The sequence below is a fragment of the Phaenicophaeus curvirostris genome, chromosome 5 (assembly GCF_032191515.1).
Source record: "Phaenicophaeus curvirostris isolate KB17595 chromosome 5, BPBGC_Pcur_1.0, whole genome shotgun sequence".
Lineage (NCBI taxonomy): Eukaryota > Metazoa > Chordata > Aves > Cuculiformes > Cuculidae > Phaenicophaeus > Phaenicophaeus curvirostris.
Window position 1 is genome coordinate 37,821,241 of NC_091396.1, and position 16,970 is coordinate 37,838,210.

At 40.4% G+C, this 16,970-nt stretch overlaps 1 protein-coding gene across 1 annotated transcript in view; it reads right to left on the minus strand.

Moving 5' to 3' along the window:
- Positions 1–16,010, minus strand: part of STXBP6 (syntaxin binding protein 6) — a 106,713-nt gene extending 90,703 nt beyond the window's left edge. The window contains exon 1 of the mRNA XM_069858354.1: positions 15,944–16,010. The gene's annotated coding sequence lies outside the window, so the exon portion shown is untranslated. The remainder of the gene's footprint in view (positions 1–15,943) is intronic.
- Positions 16,011–16,970: the final 960 nt, after the last annotated feature.

Genomic DNA, 16,970 nt, shown 5'->3' on the forward strand with positions numbered 1-16,970 from the left:
ATTTAAGGAGAGGAAGCAAGGGGGAACCTACAGCACTGCAATCACATATGACTGAAGCTGGAGGTATAATTTCAAAATATGAATGGAAGGGGTAGTATAGGTGAAAGGGAGAAAAAATGTCCCATGTGAAACAAGTACCCACAACCTCTTCAAGCTACCAGAGTTTCAAAAACAAACTTATGTAGTTCTACCTCTGTGGGGGCTTGTAAATCGACACTGCAGAGCTTACTTGAAATCAACAGGTGATTCTGGCTACTTCTGCTGTCCTCAGTTATGATGAAAGATTAATTTCATCTCCCTTTCAAGTCCATGTGATTTGTTTTTCATTTTTATGTTTGTCAACACACCAACCAGATAAGAGCACACTTCAGGCCTGGTCCCTACCTCTATCATTAGTCTACCAGAAAATTATAGGATTTTTTCATACAACGCTTACAAACCCAGTCTGCGTGGACTCTGAACCTCTCACAGGAAGACTGGCTAATTCTCCCCTCCCTTGCACTGCAAAGATGCTGCTAGCTGTGTTTGAAATACAGAGAGAAAGAACTAGGCACTTCAAACACTGTCAGGTTTTGTCTGCCTTCTGTTGGTAAGGCTCACCCTTCTCAGGATCTTTGTTCCCAGTAGTCAAGATGCCAGCTCAAGTAACTGTGTTCACACTGAGGAGACATGCTTTCAGTGTACCAGCACATCTGGTGCCTTATAGGTTTATTCTGACACCCGTGAGCTTGCCTAAAATAAAGTACAAATGTTTACGGAGTATTCAAATGCATGTATTATTCCTTTCAGCTTTTGCAAATATGTTAACTGCTTCAAGGCATTTGCCACTCAGTAAACCCAAGGTACAGACACCTGATGAAGGCATAAATGGAAACTACTCACCTTGTAATTGCTACCAGTTCCTGTTCCACTACCATAAAAGCAGGTAGCTTTGTTAAATAAACTTCGTAAATGAGATTCAAGATCAAATCCAAATGTTTACTGTCCTCTAGCTGTCCTGGCTGATACAAAGTAGAATTATTTACTGCTCTGATGCCTTTTCACTACTGCAATAAGAACAATTCACATCTAGCATTGCCTCATACACAGCTCTAGAGCTGTCTTCACCAGAAACACAATCCTCTCCTCTATTCATTTCTGAAAGGAAAGAAAAATGGCTTCACTCACATTTTTTGAGCCCTGTTATGGTACAGTGGGAAGGGCAGAGAGCTGTGACAATGTACAATGAAACCTAAGGGAAGTATTTTTAAACCAATTTTCATAAATTATAAATTTGTCTCAGTATTGTTAAAATCTTATTCAGATTACTGTCATTAATATTCTTTTGTGATTAGTACTCTTCAATGCAATGTGCATGGCATTCTATGCTTCATTAAACATCAAGTTTTTGTACTTTTTTGCTGGTAGATTAAGATATTTTTCTTTCTTTCAAGTCTTCTCCTTTTAATATTTGACTTTCACACTAGCTGTGCTGTAACCTGAGTAAGCACCCTGCTGCAACTACAGTCTTTTCAATCACCCTTACCCAAGTGAAATTTAGTGAAGGGAGGGAACAGGTGATAAAAGAAAAACAATCCAAATACATGACAGCAGGATGAGAAACAGTCAAGTTGAGAAGGAGGAGAGAAGAAAAGGAAAAGAAGGGAAGTCCTATTGATTTTCATATGAAGAAAAGCCTGGAACAGGATCAGGACAAAATCACAAGAAAGGAGAAATTTCTTCCTCCGAGAGGAAGAATACCCATAACTGTCATACCTTCAACAGAGTGCCAGGATCCTATGGTATATGTAAGTATTTTTAAAGTTAATTATGTCCTGTGCTCATTATGTTTAACAACTGGAGAAATCCCTGGGAGAGATCTTCAGGACAGGTACTTAAAGCTTCACAGGTAATTCTTCATATTGAACAGTTCTTCCAGTAGTTCTCCCAGAATGTAGGAATGATTCAGCCATGTACTTTATCGTAGACCTTATCATTAATACAACATGTTAAACACAGTATAGACAAAAGCAAAGAAATACAACTAAACAAAGTATCAGCCATACTCCACACAGATACTTAGGCAGACCCATTCCAAGTCACACACATCCCTTTGCAAATAACATTTTCATCCCTACTCTAACTAAAGTAAAGACTACCTGGCTTACACAATTCTTCTATCTGATCAATACCTCAAAGTAGAAACCTCATTCCTCACTGCAGTTTCACAAGCAATATCCAAGCCACAGAAAAAAAAAAAAAAACTAAACAAAAAAAAACCAACACAGAAACTCAAAGGTCTGAATTCAAGTCTTGGCAGATACGAAAAGATTAAAATGTGTTTTTTTAAAGAGTGTTTATGTGCAGTGCATACGTACGCATCCGAGGAGTGATGCTGGGCCAAAATATAAACTAACAGACTATATCCAGCATAACAAGTACAGTGAGGCCACCAATGAATCACAACACATGATAGGCAAAGAAGTTCCAAAAAAAGGAGACCCACCAAACATTACCCTTAAAAGGGTGTGATGACAGAATGGGTACAAGCACATATATACATAGGCTTTCTTCTAGGCATTCAGCTCTATGGTAGCTGAACCTAGCTTTCTGCAAGTTCAGATGTTTTCATCAAGATTCACCAGCACAGAAAGTTTTTTAAAAAGTAGGATACTATCAGTGTTGCAGTACTTAAATATCTTTATTATTCCTGTTTATATGTCAGAAAGATTGTAAAGAAGAAAACCAGGTGTTGATTGAACTTTCAAAGTTAACCTTCCAACATGCGGGGTGGGGGGAGGGAGAGGGGGGAATTAGGGTGGTGCAGGGAGAAGGGAAGCTTAGGATTATTTCTTTTGGTCAAAAAAGTCAAACCACTGAAACATTACTCCCTTATTTCATTTGCCTGAAGAAAGAAACAAAGTGCTTCATTGTTAAAGTATACATCTTAAAGGCTTCAGAAACTATTACTATTGGCGAACCTTGTGTTTCTCCAGGAAAATTTCATATAGGAAGTATCACAAGAACATCCAGGCAACTCTGTAGAAGTCAGCATCTATAATGCAAGAGCCATGAGGGTAGGCACACAGCATGATACAGCTATCATTCTCAACTTCTTAAAAGGCTTTCATTTCGTTTTACAAGGATACCAATCTGGTAAAAGATATATCATTGTGACAGCTGCTTTTAAATCCACACCAGAGAGATATTTTGAGATTGAGGAGTTAAGTGCATTCTGTGCTTTAGGCTACTATGCCTAGTGACGTTTCATTTTTTCTTCAAAGAGCTATCTTTTGTGTGACCATCTGCAAAGCAAAAGAAAAAAAGCAAGAGATGTTTTTTCAAATTTGGATGGTATCAGAAAAGTGTGGGTATAGCCCTAATAGCCAGATGCATACTTTGAATTCTTTGCAACTCATTATTTTCAGTTGCTTACTCAGCTTGATAATTCTACCATCGTTCATATACTTGAGAGACTATTTGCTTACTATAGGAAAGAACAATTTTGAAGGAAACCCAAAGAGAACTGAAAGATTTCCATCTGGAATTAAACAAGGATCTACTGTTAACAAACCTTCCAAAAGCCTTCAAAGAAATACTTTTTGCCTCAGCCGTTCTTTGAGTCCACAGACAAAAAAAAAAAAAAAAAAAAAGTATTCTGTCAACAGAGCAAAGCAAACAATAAATCACCTACCACGATTTATATTACCCATCCAAAACATAACAGAGCTCAGACCACTTGTGTACTGGTAACACAATGAAGCTATGCAAACAAACCATTAGTTTTATTCAGCTTCATACTCTATAAAGAGCAGATTTTTTACAGATACCCAAAGTTCAGATAATTCATATTTGATTTAAGTTTTACTTTTCAAACTAATATTAAACATCAAACAAAAGTACCTGCACATTACGAATATGCAAAGATACAGGTTCACTAAATGTCTAATTAATTTACAAATTTTGTATAGTAATATTACTTGTAAAGGTTTAATTTTAAGAAGCACAATAGAAAATTCAGATATATGGTAGAGATATTACTAGTATTTAGTCTGTGTATTTAGACTTTCTGGAACAAGATAAAATACCAATCAGAAGAGAAGGCAGGCCTTCAATGTCCTGTATGTTGTTTTACAGGTAATCCTACACTGAAATCAACTGCTCCTTTCAATGAAAGAATAAAAGAAAACCAACAGATTAATACTGTTCCAATTTCCAGCTTTATTACACACAGAATACTCAGCAAAATATTAAAATACATATATTAGACTTGTGAGTACCTTACTCTGGAGCAAATAACCACCTACCACCCTAAGTTTGCCTTTCTTAATTTTAGCAACCGTTCATTCCTATTTCCTCCTTTCAGCACTGGCACCACTTTGGCTTTTTTTGCTCCCCTATGGCGTAAGGAGCAACCATTTAGTTACCTATCTAACATAATTCCAGGGCCCTCCCTCCAATTTGCATTCCCAAATTCAACTTCTTATTCTAGCCACACCTTTTCTAGCTTTTCACTTAGGATTCACCCTTAGCAAGTTTGCAGACAATACTAAGCTGGGTGGAAGCATGGATCTCATGGAGGGTAGGGAGGCTCTGCAAAGGGATCTGAACAGGCTGGACTGCTGGGCTGAGACCAATGGCATGAGGTTTAACAAGGCCAAATGCCGGGTCCTGCCCTTGGGGCACAACAACCCTATGCAGTGCTACAGACTGGGAGAAGTCTGTCTAGAAACCTGCCTGGAGGAGAAAGACCTGGGGTTTTGGTTGACAGCCGACCGAACATGAGCCAGCAGTGTGCCCAGGTGGCCAAGAAGGACAATGGCATCTTGGCTTGTATCAGAAACGGCGTGACCAGCAGGGCCAGGGAGGTTATTCTCCCTCTGTACTCGGCACTGGTGAGACCGCACCTTGAATACTGTGTTCAGTTCTGGGTCCCTCACCACAAGAAGGATGTTGAGGCTCTGGAGCAAGTCCAGAGAAGGGCAATGAAGCTGGTGAAGGGGCTGGAAAACAGGCTTTACAAGGAATGGCTGAGAGTGCTGGGATTGTTTAGCCTGGAGAAGAGGAGGCTGAGAGGAGACCCCATTGCTCTCTATAACTACCTGAAAGGAGGTTGTAGAGAGAAGGGTGCTGGCCTCTTCTCCCAAATGACAGGGGACAGGACGAGAGGGAATGGCCTCAAGCTCCACCAGGGGAGATTTAGGCTGAACATTAGGAACAAAAATTTTCACGGAAAGGGTCATTGGGCACTGGAACAGGCTGCCCAGGGAGGTGGTTGAGTCACCTTCCCTGGAAGTGTTTAAGGGATGAGTGGATGAGGTGCTGAGGGGCATGGTTTAGTATTTGATAGGAATGGTTGGACTCAATCTGATGGGTCTTTTCCAACCTGGTGATTCTATGATTCTATGATTTTCTGGAACGAGTTATCCAGCTCTGCTAATTTAAAAAGCATTGACTCCTAATAGCTATTATTTACTCAATGTGCATGAAGTATTTCACATCCTCCTGTCACAGAGTGTGACAACATATCTGGGACCCAGAATGAACCACAGTGGCATTTAATAGAATACTTACCTTTTATCCTTTATCATCAAAAACTTCACTGTTTCATTTGAAGTATGCAAGTCTCACAAGAACAAGAGAAGAAACTTTGTGAAAGGGAAGAAGGCTGGAAATTACAGGGAAGCGGAAGCCATAAGTGTCACCTCTTATTCTCCCCAAAAGATACCTTGTTTTCAAGGTAAGCTGGAAAAGTCTGATTGTTCAGATAAGGAAACAAGAAAATGAGAAAAGGGGAGAATGAACCTGTCAGTAGAGGAAATCAACTCTAGTCAATTTTTTTTTGTCCAAAGATTCATAAGTTAATATTTAAGGTAAGGTATGACAGAGAAACACAGACCTACTGAGTCCCAGGGGACTGATAAGTGATGTTTGAAAGACAGCTGCTAGATGATTAAAGGCACATACTAAGGATGACAAGATGATAAATGATGAAAGAATAGACAGAATTATAAAGGTAGAAAATTTAAAGAGCAAAATTAGACAAGAGTAACACACAGCTGAGACAAGGTCATGAGAATAATCCTTATCTGAGGAGGACAGTCGAACCAGTGCTACTGGTTCATTAATCAAATAAACAGCTTCTACACCCCAGTGTTAAGAAGGCTACTCACTGCACTTCTCGTGTTTCAGTGGTACTGAAGCCTCGCTTCCTTCTGTCTCAGATGTGTTCATAGGGAGGCTGCTGCATTTTCCGAAAGTCCTATAATATCTCCTTCTCATTTTCAGAAGAGTTTATCCAGAAAACTCTTATTACAATACACTATATTATAGTTCAGGTTCCACTTCTGATCTCTACTATTCTCCATTCCCCGCCTCAGGGTAGCTCATTGAACAAAATAAAAAGCGTATTTCTCTTACTGCCAGCAAAATTATGTATTTACCCCCCTTTCAGAAGAACAAGGTTCCCTTTCAAAGCCATAATAGACATAAATTTTCATCTCTACCACCCTTTTGGAAACAGGAGGGAGGATGTTGAAATGATAAAGCAAAAATGAATACAAGCACTCATGTCAAAGCTGTTCATGTCTCGAAGTTCAGACAAGCCAATGCTGTCAGTACATTAAATAAATCCACATAGCGGAGGCAACATATAGAATCATAGAATCACCAGGTTGGAAGAGACCCACCGGATCATTGAGTCCAATCATTCCTATTGAACACTAAACCATGCCCCTCAGCACCTCATCCACCCATCCCTTAAACACCTCCAGGGAAGGTGACTCAACCACCTCCCTGGGCAGCCTGTAACCCTGGCTTTACTGCATTGTCACCAGCAGGAAGTGACTAAATGCACTTGTGTACCTCTGGCTGCTAGATCAGGTCCCTATGAAACACTCAGACACTACACCTTCACACAGGTAGCTTTATTGCTCCACCTGTAAAATTTCATTTTCTTCTGGTTCAGAGACAGGGTACATGCACAAACTACGTAAGACTACAGTGTAAGACACAATAGATGCAAAAAGAAAGAGGCAGAAAGTCTAACAGTCCATATACATCATTGCCAATTTTACTCTGGAAACATAAGTAACTGATTTATTATAAACTGGAAAGGTGAAGTTTGTTTTACCAACTGGACAAGATTCTCCCTGGCATATATCCACAAATTCAAATACCATGAGTCTTCAAAATGCACACTGAGTTGATTTCAAGTCTTTTATTGACTTGCTTAAAAGATAAAAATAAAGTCAGATACACTGACCATCTATAAAATTGGAAACAAAGATGCATTATTATCACAATTTCACCACTGAAGTATAAGGTGACCTTAAACAGCTCACTCTAGGTCATTTACTTCAGCAGCAAATGAAGGTTCACCACACCCAGCTCACGGATCTAAAGGAGAGCTCAGCGTCTTGTGAGCAGTTGTGGGACCTCAAGTGCCAGGTCAGTGCTACGGGTGTTGGAGAGCTGCATTCCTCAGCCCTATCACTCCTCTGAGAGGGGGCTATAAATTAAACTCACCCAGCACTCAAAGTCATGCCTGGGTCATCAGCAAGGACAATCCACTCCTGTGCTTTCCACAGTTACTAAATAGAATACAGAAAACAAATCCCAAACCATACAGTTAGCTTTTGAATTAATAACACAACTACTCTGATGCACAAAATGGAGTCGATGTTTAAAGTTACTCCAAGATTTCAGATAAATAATTTGAAGACATCAGCTGTTACTGTTTGAAACAAACACCTAATGACGAACTATTTCAGCATCTTGACTACACACTGCTTCCACAGGGGACAAACATCGGAGAAAAAAAAATCCAGAAACCGAGTGAGCTCCCTAATAAACCAGTGGTGGAGAAGAAGAAGCGAAGTTGCAAACATGTTCTTATCGTCCCCCTAAGAGCAATGCAGAAGCATTGCTATTGCACTCTAAGGACAAGAAGATCAAGACCTCAGCCCAGCCCTGCACACTGTTATGCATAAGTAGCCATTTCTATATGAAGAACCAATTATAAGATTTACACGCATGTAACTAGGAGTAGGATTGATCCCACAGACATCCGGAACCATGACAAAAGAGTCTACAAAGCACATCATAAATGCTCATTCTCCCACTCCAAATAATTACTATCTTTTTCACAAGAATAACCACCACAAAAAAAGCAGGTTTATTTTACGTGACATCACTAAGTCCAATATGTATGTGTATGCACACACATTATACACACACACTTTCTTTTATGGAGAAAAATAATCAAGACATTCCTTAACTGACAGGGGTTATCCTTGAGGTTTTCTTTTTAGGAGGTTAACATGCCTGATTTTTAAAGGAAAAAAAATTAAAAGCCACCAGAGTCTAGAATATTTTAGCTGCCTGCTTCTTGAACACTGTTTAGCAACTAAACAGAACCTGAAACTAGGCTACGTAATTCTTTACGTAATTCTTCTGAGGATCTGAAGGCGCCCTATACACAGCTCACATCTGGTAGATTCCTTAATCAAGGTACAGGCATTTTGATTTCTTCCTCCTTCAAGGGCTGGCATATTAATCTTCTGTCAGAAAAAGGCTATGAGTTAAAATATCATATTGGGAACACAGGTTTTGCTTTTATTTTAAGATGTTAAATGCTATATTTGAGATTCCATCAAAGCATTAAAACTAGAATTACAGGTCCCAACTTCATCCTCAGAAACCTCACAAATCAATGAATTCTCTTACCTTCACAAAGCTTTCTCAAGTGACACACCCATGCAACAGATCCCCTGGTCTGGGGACAAGAACCATTCACAGCTCAGTATTACCTTGGTAAGTTGGAGCATGCAGGGATGCTGGTATGCCAAGATGTGTAAAGGGGACGTAACACAACAGACAGACCTAGCTGGCACTATCTAATGTGGAACAGTCACAAAACTACAGTTTGTGCCGTATTGCCAAATCACATAAAAGCAATTTCTGTTCTGATACTGCTTACTGAACTAATGACATTACTATTTTGTGAAACGCTGCAATGCTCAAATTCATGCCCTTGGGGCTTCAAATTCCTTCTACTGCTCAGACTGGAAATGTGGACACCTCAGGTCACAGAAAAATCAAGTGCCTGAAGTAGACAGCATCAACTCAAAGCCTGATATAAGAGACAGAAGAGATATTAAGCACAGACAGAAATACAAATGCAATTTGTTTCTAACTGCAGGTTAATTAACAGCTTTGCAAGATACAACTGGCCACTGTAAGAAAATCCTTAATCTTAGATTTGGTATTTCAAGAATGGATTATATTCTATAACTACAGTCTTAGCATCTCAGAAACGTATGTCACCTATTCCTTTAGGTTAAATATTAAAGGAACGTCTGAAATCTACCTAAGTACATAGGAGATAGAAAAGTAAAGCAACTCCGTGTAATAAAGCATGCCTAGCTGCTCTGTTCAAGTCTCTGTGAAATCAACCACAGCCTTTTCTTTAATTTCCATAGGAGTTAATTTAAGTCAGAATCTTCAAAAAAATACACTTCAATCATGAATTACTGTATGCAAATTTCAAGCCCTGGTAAACTGAAAGTGACTTGAATACTCTACTTTAAAACAACCTCAGTCTGCTAATGTAACACAGTCAAACTAGCTTGTTATGCAGAAAAAATATCAAAAACATGTAAATATTCAGTCTTGGTTGTACTCTTCACATACAGATAGTACTGTATTACCAGCGATGTGGGAGATATACAGCATTTCATATAGTGGCGAGTCCCCTTTGCTCCTCTCTGACAGTCACTTCTGAACAGCTGCAAATGCATAGATGCTACAGTAAAACTTGTGTTTTCAAAATTTAAATGAACTGACACGGGATTTCAGTTCTCTTAAGCTGGAGTTTTATTAAAACCAGTTAAGAATAATCCTTCCCCTAAACAACATACTTGAGATGTGTTTATACTGAAATTGAACATCAGTACTGATCAAGACAAAAATAGTTTGGGCACAATTTTAATTTTTCAGATCTAGTAACTAAGAACTCTGTTCCTTCTTCCTAGAAACAGAATCAACCTTCCACCACTTCTAATACAATACAGATTGTTAATTCAACCTGCTAACAACAGAAGGGCAAAGCACTAAGGTCAGAAGACACAGGAGGGAAGTAACATTAACATTTCTGGAAGATGCCTATGGAATACTGAAAGTCCGAACTTTAGACGGCTCAGAAAAGACATAAGTTTTCTAGGCCTATAATTTTTCTAACAAGAACTCAATTCCACCTGTGAGTGCCTCCCTGATCTCTCTCAGATGCCTTCTTACAAAACAATGGGAAAAGAACAAAACAAAACCTCCCAGGTTAGATACTTTCTCTTAACTAGTCAACATCTGAATTTGCGAGCAACAATTTCCTTTCTACATCATCCAAAACAAACAAATAAAAAGCTAATCATAACATAGTTTTCCTTCTGAAGAGACGGGTATGATCTCCAGAGGTCCCACCTCAGCTGTTCTGCAATGCTATGACTTTGTTTTTTCTATTTTTAAGTCAGAACGCTTTCTTCATGCAATCACTTGTGTATAAATAGAGATTTTTAAGCGACAAAAGTTGTGAATTCTGAATTTCAACACCTACCTCTAAGCCCATCTTAAAGAGACTAAGGACAGCCGAACGCAACTTCTTTTGTTGATCTTTCCCAGTAAAATGGGTATAGTGACACGTGACACTTCTTTTGTCTCTCTGCAATCTCATAATTTGTATTCACTGAAGGAAAGGGGCAAAGGCCACAGATACAGAGTCCAGCAGCAGTAGCTGTACATCAGCAAGGAACTGATGGGCACCAGGAAGCCAGTAAGTCATCCCTTTGCGTTGCCAGGCACAACTGGTGAACATCTCTGAGCATCCATCCCTTCTCCAGTGCATGCTGCCCAAATGGCTAACAACCCAACACCAAGTCCTACAGAACAGCAGTGTATGCTGTTAGAGGGTAAAGCTGCTTATTAACCTACAGTGAACAAATTCCCACTCCACAAAGCTAATCGGAGTGTTTATAGAAAAGTCACAAAGGTAGCAGACTAGTCACTAACCTCTGGGCATATCAGAGCACTAGGACATTTTTTATTACAGTTTCAGGCACCTCCCGTACAAACTCAAGAAAATAAATGAACTAATAGGAACTCACTCTAACAGAGTAATACGACTCTGTCAATAATTGATCATATTCTTTCTTTCTATATATGAGTGATGATCACGACCCAAGCATTGTGTATCTTTAAATGGAGAGAGAACGTTGATATCATCAGATAATGGCCCACAAAGGCAAACAATTCAAGAGGAAGCTTGTGAAATCCTACAGACTTCTGTTGATTGCCAAGAGGGAGTTTCCAAGTGCGGATTGCATATGGTCAAGTGTTTGCTGTTCCCCTCCTCCAAAATACACTAGCAAGCGGAAAGGTAGAAACGGAATTAAAACACCAATTTTGCACTACTGAAAAAAATCTATAAGTAAACTTGAGGAATTCCAGTTTTGGTTTTGAGAACAATAACTGCAAGATGCAAGACAGTGATTTCTAAAACAGCCTGCATGCATAGCACAGAATTGCCTGTGAAAAGGAGACCCAAAACCAAAACACAAACAACAAACTTGTTGGCCAGCATAGCTACCAAGAAGAAATTATAAGTATTTATAACATTTTTTTTCAGATGAATTGCAGGGCAAGCAAACTCTATAAAACTTACATTTCCAATTTTACCTTATGGTGGTACTTCATGCAAAAGGAATTGTTTCCACAGCAGCATAATACATGATTTAAACAGGTTTATTTTGTCTCAGTTTAACTAGAGGAGAAGTAGGTTAACTTCTTGTGCTGAAATCTAATTCATAATAAATATATTACTGACATAGGTTTAACTAAACTGGTTCATGCAGAAACAAGAAAAAATAAACCTATACAGAAACCTGTTCTGCAAAGTCTCTCCATCCACAGGGTTGTATAGAGATATAGACAACTTGTGGGGGAGGGTAGCCTATTGTTAATAGATCTGTATCAGATATAAAAATCACATGCCATCTCTAAGAAAAAATAATGAAGGGGAAGTATCTGAAGTTTATCACACAAGACAGTCAAGGCAAGGGGTAGCAGGAAGAGACTCTCGGAGCTGGCACTGCTCTCCTCTCTACAGCAAGACTAGAACCAAATTTAAAGGGCAAGAAAGAAAAAGTGCTGGCTTTTAACCCATACCAGCTCATGCCAGTAAAACGCTCAATAACTTCTGTTCATAGCCATTGGTAAGAATTCTTCAACACTGAGAAATCTTAAAACACCGATAACACTTCTGTTTTCTGGAGGAAACAAAAATGTTAAAGATCAGAAATATCTAGATTTTTTCCTTTAGGGCTACTGTCATTCTATTACCACTAACTAATCTACACATAAAAGTCAGAAGCTCACAAAATTAAACACACACATACATATAAACCTCGGTCTTCCAAGTATCAAGTAAAGAACACAGCCCACCCTTCCAGGAACTTTAAAGTCCAAACTGCTTCCAGACCTGCAGCACTCCACCATAGCTGGGAATCCTGTCCCAACACTATCTGCCAAACAAAACTTATGAAAGGGAAAGTAGGAATACATAATTATTGAGCTAACCTACAGTCATGCAATCCCATTTCCAAAGGAATTGGCATGTTTTATACTTATGTCAAAGGAGCCTCGCAGTATCATCATCTGTGTCAAAGACTTTAGGTGCAGAGGAAACACACCTACTGCTCAACTACGAGCTCCAGAGTGTGACAAAGAACAAAACATGCCAATGTCAACTGGGCCTCCAGCAAACACATACCAGAGAAAAAAAGTGGACTACCAGAAAAAGACTTTTCAGGATGGAGGGAGGGTACTGGCAGTTCTGAAAGAGTTTGAAAACAATGATTTTGTAAAATGGTCTTGTCTCTTTTCTCCCCTCAGTTACCCAGCAGATACATTTCATGAGTTTATTTCTGCTATATATAGCCTCAGAAATGCATTTGCTTCCCGAAAAACTATCATTCATTTCTGTGATAGCAGCTTACTCAGGGGAGGGGAGGAAAAAAAAGGCAGTACAAGGAAATGTACTTTCCCCCACTAAAACCAGACTTCCCTCCTACACATCAGTCTAAATGCTCTACGACATGGTTTGGGCAGAAAAAAATAGAAGAATACCTTCTCTTGTCAAACCATTTCTTGTTTTTTATTGTTGCTACTATTTTGCTCTCCCTCCAAATTTAGGAAATTTGTCTGGGATACAGAAAAAAACCCCAAAAACGTGTATTTGTGCGCTATTAGAGATTCATATAACCACAGAATGCTATACAAGAAGAAACTAGAAATAATCAGGTGATGCTTATTAGCACTGATAAGACACTACGTTTACCATACTTAGCGTGTCCTGACTCAAAACAAGATACAGTCAAACCTAAAGCCTAAATTTAAACACACTTCTATATGTAACACTGCCTGCTGCAGCCACACTGGCACATCCAGCTACAATACAAATTAATGCCAAGCTTTTTAGTTCATCCATTTTTCAAATCCCTATCATCACTAGAGACTGCCAGTCAAAGACTAAGTAAATTAAGTGTTCTCTTGAAGGGCTTGTTCTGTCTCTGTAAACACAATAGCTGTATCATTCCTGTTTGGTTAAAAACAGAAGGAATCAATTTGTCTTACCATCATGTTATCCAAACATAAGCTTCCAAAACTGTGATTAAAACACGTTTGTACAACCTCAGCAACGTTAACTTGCTAGTTGTACACTGGGAAGGAATATTAAATTACAAAGGAAGAAAAGATAAAGAAAGAACAAATGCGCTATTATTCAAATAGCATACATCCCCCCAAAATAGACCAACAGGTACTATTTTCCCTATTTTCCAGAGTCAGCATTTCATGGAACTTTATCCATAATAAAACAAAAGTAATGTTATTCTATACAGTTTTTAAAACTGCATCTTTTTTAAAAAAGGTATTTTTAAATTCTCTTATATATGCCTTATTCCACTAATAACAGTACAAACTCAAGAAGTATCTATTGATAAATTCATCTTATTGAATAAGTAAACTTCCAGTATAAATAGCCTAATGTAACATAGTGGAAAAATGTACAACTAGGACATGAAAAACAACCCCTACATGCTGAGGATTTCATGAATTGCTTATATTTATACTATCTTCACTGTCTACAAATCCCACAAGCACACAAAATGAAGTGATCTGCATTTACAGATGGAAGAAAAAACATAAATACAAAATACTTCTTTTTGGCCCTTTTAGAGTACATGATATTGTATTACTGTTACAATTCCCTGCCTCTAGCTGTCCAGCTTCAGACTAGGTCTAGGACACGCAGAAATATGAAGGTAAATGAAATCAAGGTCCAAAATGACCATGTGTGAATTACAGCAACCTCAGTTCCTATGGCAAATGCCCTGCCTCAGGGGTAAAACATCCCTTACTTCCCATAGCACAATTCTTCACAGACCTTTTTCCACATGGAAATTTCTTCACCAGGGAAGCTATCACAAAACGGTGACTGGGCTAACGCCCCAAACGGTGTTTTCACTCCACTCTAAAAATTTCATGGTACTTTTCGTTGATTTGTCTTAACGCATTTTTAAAGGTGCTATCCAACTTTTACGGCATGCTCTTAAAGAAAATCAAGGGTATGCACAAGGAAAATTAGTGTGGTGTGACTACACCCTAACTGCATTACCCCAGGCAGAAAGGTTCTAAAACATTTCGCTGAACAAGACCTTTTTTAAAGTAATTTATCAAATAGACTACCAGCAGCCTCACAGGGGATCATTCTTCCTAAGCGCAAGAAATCATAATATATTATATAGAGGGTTGGGGGGGGGAACAAAACTAACTTGCCATCATGACTATTCACACTCAAACTTATGCAACTTTTTATTTTGTGTTTGTTACTTAAAAAAACACCACATCTGGAGTTTTTAAGGCTGCATTAAAACAGCTAACTACACTTACAGAAAAATTCAAGAGTGAATGTGTGGTTGGAAGCTACAGATGTGGAAAAGATTCAACGCATCTCCAGCAAAGTACAACTTTCCTGCACTCTGATTATTCCTCTCTTATGAAAGAGACAGCAGATCAGAGATCTTCTCCGCAGTTAGATGCTGCAGCTTTGATTAGATGTTATAATCAAAAGAGAATCAAGAAACCATGTTGTCATCTTCCAGTATTTCAGGATGGAAAAAGGTCCTGCCCACCTCAGTCAAGTTAAGCACAAAGAAATGTCTGATCATCACATGAGCAACAACTCCTAAAACTCTGAAGAGAGATGTCGTGGGTTTCTGGAGTCCGCTGAAGCAATGCAAAGCAGTAACGCTAGTTCTGACTCACAAAAGGAAAACAGCCAAGCTGAAGACATCCTAAAAGACAGCTTATTTTTAGAAGATAGGGGGATTTGCAAAGCGATGTCATTCCCAGAACATAAACTCCTCTGTTTGACAGAGGGCAAAATAAGATGAAAAAAGAATAACGCAGTTCTCTAAATAACAGTGAATATTCCCTTGAACTTCACCAGCATCGACGCAACACGAAGAGGATAAAGAAAACGGACGCTCCAAGTTTTACTTCTCCATTAGCAAAGATACCTCAAAGGGAAAGGCAGGGAAGGCAACGGTGCCCGTTTCAGTCGGCTGCCAAGGTTATTCCTAAAACATCGCGCTGGAAGGAGTCTGGATCCGCCTAACATTTGCGGGCCGGCTCTGCGCTGCTCTTCCCCACCACCCAGGAGGAGCGGCGGGGGCACGAAAAGCGAAGCCCCGGGCCGAAGGGGCGACTGCGGAGTCGAGTCCCCCCCACCCCGCCCCCGCCGCAAGACCCCAGCCGCCGCTCCTCGAGGCGCGGACCCGGACGCCCCCAGAGCCGTAAACTCGCGGAGGGCGGACACGCAGCCAGCCCCCCACCCCCCCGCCCCCGCACCTACCTGGCTCCCCTCGCGGCCGCGGCGCGGGCGATGCGCGGAGCCCCGCGCGCTGCCCCTGCCCGGCGGGCGCTGGCGGCGCCGAGGCGTGAGAGCGACCCCACGTGCGCCCCGCGCGCCAATCGCGGCCGCCCGGGCGCCGCCGTCCCGGGCCGCCCGCGAGGCGAGCAGGAAGCCGCGTGGGAGGCAGGGGGGGGAGCGGCGCGCCGGGGAGCGCGGTTTGGGGTCGCTGGCGGAACGGAGAAACCCCGAACGCTGCCGATGGCGGGGGCCGGGTCCCGCCCTGCCCGTGCCTGGCTCGGGAAGATGAGTTGGGAGGGACGAACCTCCGAAATCAACGCGCAAAGCATCCTTCTAGCTCTGTCGTGAGTTCGGTGGCGCTAAACGCGCTGAGGAAAACGGGAACGCGTTCGGGCTTTGTCGGAAAGCCGGCAGGGTGCGAGTCGGGGCTCGAAATGGCCCGAAGATCAGTCAGGCTGAAGAATGATTGGAGAGCCTCAGCTCCGCCAGGTGTGGGAATAGCTACCTGAAAGGCACTAAAGCGTCAGACTTCGAGTAAATAATAATCGAGGGCTGTTTATCCACGCTCAGAGGTTAAGGCTGGCTACAAACTCTGCTACTGTGCTTTTTGCTTTGGATATTAGTGAGGTGCTCGGTTTCTGGGCCGGGTTGCTAGAGTTGTTTTGGTTCCTGTGGCACCTAGGAATGTAATGTTTGAAAACAGTAAGCTGGTTAGTAAGAAAATAAACATTCCTAACATAGAAAAATATTTTTGTACTTTACAATGCTTAATTTATAACACTGCATTTTTTATGGGTTTGTCAACATGAATTGCATTTTGTGTAGTTTCCTTTAGTTAATGAAAATGAAAATATAAGTTGATTATTTTCTCGGTGTGCATGTATTTTGATTCCATCATTTAATATAATGGTTGTTATGTTACACAGTGGCACTAGTTCACTACCACCTCCATTTCTCAGTCCATTACACTCAGTTGTGCTGCTGTGCCTTTAGATCTCTCTTAAAAATG